The following is a 9,321-nucleotide window of genomic DNA, read 5'->3' on the forward strand; positions in this document are numbered from 1 at the left end:
TTTCAGACTCTGCTTGGGTGCTGAGGTTCTATCTCGCTGTGCAATGAGCTGGCATCTCTCTCAATGCAATAAACTTGGGCAGGTGTCAGCTTCATCTCATTTGATTTCTGTCTCTCAGAGATCTCCTGTCCTTTATTACCTAATGTGCAGTGGCTTGGCAACTTTTTAAAAATAGAATTTCTCCTATTTTTGGTTATTTCAGGTAGGAGGGTAAATCTACTCCTTGTTACTCCATCTTTGTTGGGAAGAGAAATCTACCCATCTAATGGTTAGTATGTACAAAGTATAACTTGTCACTACTTTACTTTTAATCTTTCAATATTTATATTAGTTTTTATTGCTTCATTTAGTCCAATAGTCTTTATATTTCTCTTTTAACTGGATAATGTAGTTTATTTATATTTAATGTTATTATAGATTATATAATGTATAATTATTATTATACTTTCTCATTATACATTTTTAATTCAAATTTGCCACTTGTTTTATGCTATTTCCCCCACCATATTCTGGTTCTTTTCTTTTTCAAAAATTAGATTTCAAAAATCTTTGCACTTTAACTTTCCAATAATTTGAATGTTACACATTCTATTTCTATTATTTGAATGATTATAGTTAGAATTATAACATGTGTCCCTAAAAAAAAAAATAAAAATAACATGTGTCCCTAATTTGTCAAAATATAATATTAGTAAGTTTTTCATTTTTGATAAACATACTTATTTTCTATTCTGTCCAATATCTGAAATTGTCATGGTTCTAATATTTGCCTTTGGATTGTGAATTCATGCTCATGGGAACTTAAGTTGTGAAAATTCTCTGACCTTAAGTTTAAGATCTATAATTCTGGGGAGAATTTGCATTTGCTCTACCCAGTTTGGGATTATGATAAATTTGAGACATCTTTAAAATATTACTGGATATTTTCTTTTTTTTCTTAATTTGCATTAAATCATAACTGTATACATTTTTCGGGTACAACGTGTGTTAATTACTTTGATATTATTGGATTCTTAAAGACTTTACAGATGTCTGAGTTCTTTGTATGATCTACCTGAGTTGGTGTCACTTCCCTTTCTCCTGTCCTAAGACTAAGACAGGCAAACTTCCTGCCTCCCTTTGTGGGGTTCTTTCTTTCAGTTCATCCATTCACTGAGCTTTTGCGGGTCTCAGATTCCTGCTGTGGTTTCAGATTCATTTTTCACCTTCTGTAGTCCCCTTACATATTATTTTTTCTTCCAGGAAAAGCTCATTGAAAAGGAAATTTCAGGAGATGGAGTCACATGTCTGCCAAAGATGGCTGTGCCCAGGAGAGTTGGACAAATGTTGCAGTGAATCCCGCGCATAGCTAAGGAAAATCGGAGAGGGCAGCGGCTCCTGAGAGGAGGAGAGCACAAGGCTCAAGATGGAAAATCATAAACCAGATGATACTAAGGAAAACTAAACATATTTCATTACCATAACCAGAAAAATTAACCAGCTTCCAGAAACAGAAAAGGAATTTACTTGAACATGGATCAATATATATCGGACTTAATGCTGCTCTTTGTGGCGTAATATCTACCAGTCTTTTTTGACACATGTTGAGTGTGACAAAAGCTCGTATTGCCTGGCTTACCAATGGCAGTGCTTCCATTTCTGACAACAGAAAGAGCTTACAGAAGTTTTGTAACTTTACCTTTGACTACAGGCGAACTGAACTGTGAAACCTGTACTGTAACCCAGAGTGGATTGACTGGTCTTGTTTCTGGCGGTCGGTATCTTGTTTTCTTGGCTATACCAGTGAATGCTGTCCTAGCAGCCAGGTATCAGTCAGCTCGGCTCCCAGAAAACGGAAACATCTTAACATACTGGATTAGAATTTCTAAGCCTATCTTTAGAAAAATGTTATTTCCCATTTTGCTCCAGCCTGTGTGTACAGCATACCTTGGATCTAGACAATATAAACTACTTATGAAGTACCTTCAATTACCTAAACCTGGCCTAGAAATTCACCAGTTTTAAGCAAATGTGTACACACATAAAAATAAAATGGCAAAAAAGAAAAGAAAAGAAAAGGAAATTTCAGGTTGCCAGTAAAGAGGAGGCATCCTCAGGGCACCTGGCTACTTAGCACTTACTTCTTTAAGTTGGTGTTTTGTGGTTTTTTGGCGGGGGGGAGGTTATGAGGATTTTCTTTATTGTCATGTTACCTCTGCTATGCGCTGCATGTTTCAAAACATATTTGAAAATATTTCACACAGACTTCCTGGGTTCTTTGTATCTCAGTGTTTCTTCAAAATCTCTGGTCTGAAGTGATGTCAGGAGTGGAAATCAAAGGCTTCATTTTATTTTCTATTCCACTGCTAACATCTTCCTGAATACTTTTCTGTTAACATAGATTGGGAGATGCTGGGCCATGGCCGCATCTCAGATTTCAGTTAGGTGTTAAGAGAGAGCTTTCTGTCAGAGTATCTGGAAGATAGGATGTGCTGAGGAGGGAGTGAGTTCTCTGAAGGTTCTAGAGGGTCTTTTGGGTTTTTTTTGGGGGGGGTGGTAAGTTTAGAGAGCAATGTATGCAACATGGACAAAAGAATGGAAAGATAAGAAACAAGGACATTTGTTAAACAACTTTTTGTTGGTGGTGGCTGTCCTGATCATGCAGATGGTGGTAGAAATTCACTAGCATTTGCTGAGGCTCTACTATATACATGGCACATATAAATTGGAAATGTGTATATGTTTTTAATTTATTCCTTGGAACAACCTTGTTATGGTGGATATAATTATCTTCAATTTACAGATGGTAAAAGCAAGGTTATAAGAAATTTCCTGGCTGGGTGTGGTGGCTCATGCCTATAGTCTTAGCACTCTGGGAGGCCAAGGCTGGAGGATCACTTGAGCTGGGGAGTTCAAGACCAGCCTGAGCAACAGTGAGACCCTGTCTCTACTAAAAATAGAAAAATTAGCTGGGTGTTGGGACAGGTACTTGTAGTCCTAGCTACTCAGGAGTCTGAGGCAGGAGGATCACTGGGACCCAGGAGTTTGAAGTTGCTATGAGCTAGGATGACCAGGGCACTATAGCCTGGGGAAACAGAGGAGATTCTCTACCTCAAAAATCAATCAATTAAAAAATATCAATAAATAAAGAAAAGAAAAAAGACATTTCCTAAGGTCATATATTAAGTGCTGAGCCAGAGATAAAATCTGTCAGTTGGCTTTAAATCTAAGGTGCTTTCCTCTGCACCATACTGCAGAGAATCCCTGCGCAAGGGCCAGGACCCCAGACACATATGAAGCTGCTGTAACCATCCTGGTGTGGTTAGGCGGGTTCTTTCCTGCCCTTGGTTTAAGCTTCTCCCTGTTCCTCTGCGCAACCCACCACCATTCAGATTTTCAATTGCTGTTTGAAAGGAAGAATTATACACAACCCCAAATGAATTTTTGGCTGAAAAAGGAGAGCTTCTAAGTATGTGCCGCTGGGGGATCGCATAATGGTATCACTTTGATTTTTACTGCAAATGCTTAGGGCTAAACACAGTCGTAAGTACACTATCTTGTTTAGCAATTTAGATCCTCTCTCCAAGCTCATTAGGCCCTGTCACCTGCACACATGTGGCTGTTTCTGTTTCTGGTGTGGGCGTGATACTCCCACCCTCACAGCCTGCTCTTCCCAAGACAGATGTTGCTGCAGTGGGATTTAGGGGTTTACCCTTACACGAGGGCATAGATTTGGTAAAGAGTAAAGCGTCTCACTCCATTTTTTCCCCTTAAAGACATCAAGAGAGGTTATTCCATTTTTGATGTCTGACCGCTGACAGCTTTCTAGACCCCCCCCACCCACCTGCCCCCATGCCCCTTTTCTCCTATGTGGGCAGGCTTATTAAGAAAGCCAGAGTGTTTCCTGATTTGGGACCAGTGGGAAGTTCAAACCATGTAAGCCCAAACCTGATCCCAGGCCCACTCTGTGATCCCCGTAAAATTCTCTTGTCCCCTGTTAGTCTCTCTTGGGTCACTTTTGATCCTACTTGGAAGTCCATTCTGCTCTTCCTAGAGAGCCTTATATTTGAGCAATAAACCTTCTCACACACTCTTGGCAGGTGGGTGTATGGCGACATCAATCTTGGCATTTGCAACCAAATTCTGGGTGGGGAGAGGTGGCCCATTGTGGTTCTGTGGGGTAATCACCATGCAGTCATGCATCTCTTAATGATGGGGATACATTCCAGGAAATGCAACATTATGCAATTTCATCACTGCGTAAATAGCATAGTGTGCACTAGATGGTACAGCCTATTATACATCTAGGCTGTGTGGTGTGGCCTATTGCTCCTAGGCTGCAAACCTGCGCAGCATGTTACTGTACTGAATACCGTAGGCCACTGGAACACAACGGTAAACATTTGTGTTTCTAAACAAATATAGTATAAAAAGTTAAAAATGGTATACCTATATAGAGTACTTACCGTGAGTGATGCTTGCAGGCCTGAACATTGTTCTGGGTGAGTCAGTGAGTGAGTGGGGAGTGCACCGAAGGCCTACGATGTGGCTGTACACTACCAGAGGCTTTATAAACACTGTACCCTTAGGCTATAGGACATGTAGAAAAAAATAAATTGTGCTATGACGTTATGACGGCTACAACATTACTAGGAGATAGGAATTTTTCAGCTCCATTATGATCCAATGGGACCAGCTTGTGGTCTGTCACTGATCCAATCACCATGATGCTACGTGTGACTGTTGGTGAGAAAAATTAAGCAAGAGATGACAGCGATCTCGGTTTCTGAGTTCTCAGTTGTCTATATCAGCCACTGAAGTGTTCCTGAAGGCGATGTGTGCAGAGGGCAAGGTTGGGAGTTTTATCACTGGTGCCCCAGTTTTATCACTATGAGGCTGCGGCACCAAACCTCACATGCTCTCCTGGCCTGCCACAATGACAGTTCCTTATGTCTGAGCTGGAGACAGCTCAGTACCAAGAATCAAGAGAGGCTGAGTCCTGAGCCCCATTACCCTAAATTACATACTCAAATGTCATCTGCTTATGAAATTAGAGAAAGCAAATTTTAAAATAAAGAATTCTATTTCTTCTTTTCTAGCTTGGATACTATTTGTTGAGCCTAAGTGCACCTGCTTAGTACCTCCAGCACACCGTGAATAAGTGATGAGTAAGGAGAGCTGACATCTTTGCCTTGTTCCTGATTTTATTCCTGAGAAAAACATTCTATTTCTTCACCACTTATTGTTATGCTATCTGTAGGTTTCCCATGGATGCCCTTTACCAGGCTGAGAAAATGTAACTTCTAAGTTTGTTGGGAATCTTTTCTTTTCTTTTTGCTTTCCTTATCTTTCTTTTCATGTCTTTTCTTTCATTTCTTTTCTTTTGATTCTTTTATCATGAATGGGTGTTTCGAATTTTGGCAAATAAAATTTCGGTAACTATTGAGAAGATAATATGATTTTTCATTTCTTTTCTTTTTTATTTTTGAAACAAATTCCTGCTCTGTTGTCAGGCTGGAGTGCAGTGGCATGATCATAGCTCATTGTAATCTCCAGCTGGCTTGGACAATCTTTCTGCGTCACCCTTTCAAGTATCTGAGACCACATGCATGTGCCACCATGCCTGTATAATTTTTTAAAATTTGTTTATGTAGAGACAGGGTCTTACTATATTGCCAGGTTAGTCTCGAATTCCTGAACTTAGGTGATCCTCCTGCTTCAGCCTCCTAAAGTGCTGGGATGATAGACACAAGCCACTGTGCCGGGCCTGATTTTTCTTTTAGACTTTAATATGGTAACTATGCTTTTTTATTTTTTAATTTTTTTCCCATGTCAGAATGTGCTGATGTAACAGTGTTTGAAGGAGGCACATCTGATGCATGAGAGTGAAAACCCAACCATCAGACTGTGATTTTTTTGTTAAACTGATCTTGCATTCTGAAGATAAACATCCCTTGGTTGTGATGTATTAGCCTTTTTGTATATTGTTGAATGCCATTTGCTTAAATTTCGTTAAGGACTTTTGTGTCTATATTCATGGCGGAAATTAGTTTGTAGCTTAGTTTCCTTGGAATAACCATCTGGTTTGAGGATCAGGGTGATGCTGAAACAGTAGAATAAGTTCAGAGCAATCCCTCAAATTTTACTTTGTAGAAGAGTTTATGTAGACTACACACACACACACACACACACAAATAAATCTTAATTTTTGACATATTCTTCTGTAAAGCTGTTTAGACCTAGAGTTTTCTTTATGAGAATGTTTTTAACTGTAAACTCAAATTTCTTTCATAAAGACGGGGCTATTCTAACTATTTCTTCTTGAATGAATTTTGATAGTTTGCATCTTTAAAAGAGTTTTTCTATTTTATCTGTTATATTTATTGGCATAAAGTTTTTATAGTATTTGCTAATTTCCTTTAATGTTGGTAAGATCTCATTCATGATGTTATTAGTAATTTGTTCTCTTTCTCTCCTGGTCAGCTTGTCTAGAAGATTATCACTTTTATTGATATTTTTAAAGAAATAGGTCTCATTTCATTGGTTTTCTCCATTATTTTTTCATGTTCTGTTTCATTGATCTTTGCCCTTATTTTTATTATTACTTCCTTTTTGCTCTGGGTTTGCTTTTATTTTCTTCTCTATTAAGAGGGAAGCTTAGTCATTGATCTTAAACCTTTCTGTTTTTCTAATATAAATTTCAATGCTCCTATAAGCCCTGTTTTAGCTTCAAAAATAAAAGAAATGTTGATATGTTGTGTTTTCATTTTTTTCAGTCAATATATTTTCTTATTTCAATTATTATTTTTTTTTTTGCAAATTCTATCTTGCAATTTCTTTTTTGGCCCATGGATTGTTTAAAAGGGAATTGCTTAGTTTCCAAATATTTGGGTCTTTTTCATATATTTTCTGTTATTTATATCTGCTTTAATTCCATCACAGTCAAAGAACATTCTCTGAACAATTTTAATTCTTTTATATTTATTGATACTTGTATTATGTCCTAGAACATGGTCTAGCTTAGAAATATGTAGTGTATGTACTTGAAAAAAATGTGTTTTCTGCTGTTGGGTAGAGTATTTTATTTTATTTTATTTATTTTTAACTTTTTTTTATTGAATGGTAACTATGTACATTAATGCACTTCTGGGGTACAGTGTGGGGTTTTCACACACAATCCGAAACACTTCCATCAAACTGGCTAACATAGCCTTCATGTCATTTTCTTAGTTATTGTTTTAAAATGTTCACATTCTACTCTTAGAAAGATTCACTTGTACCCTTAAGATAAACTCAGAAGTGATCCTTCCAATCCCCCTCCCTCCACCCATTCGGGTAGAGTATTTTACAAATGCCAGGTTGAGTTGGTTGATGGTGTTCTTGCCTTCTGTATCTTTATTTTCTGTTTATTGGTTTTATCAGTTATTTAGAGAGCAGCGTGAAATCTCTGACCAGAATTGTGGATTTGTCAATTTCTTCCTGCAGTTCTATTTCTGCTTTGTAAATTTTAGCTCTGTTGTTAAGTGCATAAATATTTATTATTGTTATATCCTCTTGATTAATTGACTTCTTTGTCTCTGATAATTTTCCTTGCTTTGAAGTCTACCTCATCTGAAATTAATATAGCCATTCCTGCTTTCTTTTAATTACTGTTAGTATGTTATATATATCTTTATCTCTTTACTTTTTTATTGTGGTAAAAAACTCTTAATATTAAATGTACCATGTTAGCCATTTTTAAGTTTACAGTTCAGTAGTGTTAAATAGATTTACATTGTTGTGCAACAAATCTCTAGAACTTTTCATCTTGCAAAACTGAAATTTTATGCCCACTAACCATTAATTCTTCCTTCCTCTTCCTCCCTATTTCCATTTATTTCCTTTTAATCTGTATGTGTCTTTCTACGTAAAGGATTTCCTTCAGACAATTTAGAGTTGGATCTTGTTTTTTAAAATCCACTCTGAGTCCCTGTCTTTTAATTGGTATATTTAGACCATTCAAATTTAAAATGATTATTGTGACAATTGCATTAATATCTACTAAATTTGTAACTATTTTCTATGCATTGCACTTTATTAAAAAACATTTCACTCTTTTTATAAAGGCTTTTTTGGATTTTATCGAGCATTTTGTATGATTCTCTTTTCTCTCCTCTCTTAATGTATCAGCTATACTTTTTCAAAGTTTTTTTTCTAGTAACTGCTCTAGAGTTTGCTATATACATTTATAACTATTCTAAGTCCACTTTTAAGTAACACTATATTACTTCAGAGACAGGGTAGCTTCCTTGCAATAGGGATTTCCTATTGCTCCCTTTTATTCCTTATGTCATTACTGTTAGTCACTTTATGCATCTGTAAGCAATAATCACCCTAGACATTGCAGCTATCATTTTGAACCAGCAGGTATTTGTTACATTAGTTAGGAGTTAGAAAAAAAAAAAAGATTTTATTTTGCTTCTATTTATTCTTTCTCTAATGCTCTTTCTTTCTCTATGTAGATTCAAGTTTCTGACCTATATACTTTTCCTTTTTTCATTTGCAGTTAACATTTTTTTTAAACAATAAACATAGATTGTTAACTTAAGATGGAACTAAATCAAATATCTAGTCCAATGAGCCATTTCAGGATTGTGTTGTTCTTCAATATCCCTTTGACAAGTTGCTTACCACCTCTGGAGCTAGCCTAATCCATCTTTGGACATCGGTACCTCTTAGAATATTCTTTAGTTGAACTGAAATCTCTTTCCCTAGAGTTTTTGCCTTTGATCCTACTTTTCCCTGTGGTTATTTATTGGAAGTTTTATCTTAATTTGACATGGAAGGCCTTCAGACATATGAAAACAGCCTATTCTTTTTCCAGCCAAACATCTCTCATTTTTTCCTTTACTCAACTATGGGATATTTGGGGATGTGTGTTTAGTCACTGAGAACCATTTCAAATTATACCTTGACAGGTCTCTGGGACCACCAACCAACTAAAGAAAGACAGGTGGATCTAGAGTGGCAATTACTCACCAAACATTAATCAAATGCTCAACATATATTATGCAGTGGGTTGGGAGCTCAGGAATGAATGTGAAGATGCTTCTGCAGGGATTAACAGTCTGGAAAAGTAGACTTATGATAGATGATGAACATGTAGGTTAATGAAGGTATGAAAAGAGGTTGCACAAAGTTGTGGCCACTTCATCCTGGGGGAGTGTGGAGAACATTGCAAAGCAAGAAGCATTAGAGCTATGTCTGGATGGGAGAGAACAAGTTTGCGTTGGCCCAATATGGAGATAGACACACTGAGGCCACCAGTTTTTCCCAGTGAATTATGCTTCTCCACATATGGTG

At 36.9% G+C, this 9,321-nt stretch overlaps 1 pseudogene; it reads left to right on the plus strand.

Moving 5' to 3' along the window:
• Positions 1 to 1,284: 1,284 nt before the first annotated feature.
• Positions 1,285 to 2,004, plus strand: LOC100947159 (annotated as a pseudogene).
• The last annotated feature ends 7,317 nt before the right edge of the window (positions 2,005 to 9,321 follow it).

The sequence above is a fragment of the Otolemur garnettii genome, unplaced genomic scaffold, assembly GCF_000181295.1.
Source record: "Otolemur garnettii isolate 467f Iridium unplaced genomic scaffold, OtoGar3 scaffold00073, whole genome shotgun sequence".
NCBI lineage: Eukaryota > Metazoa > Chordata > Mammalia > Primates > Galagidae > Otolemur > Otolemur garnettii.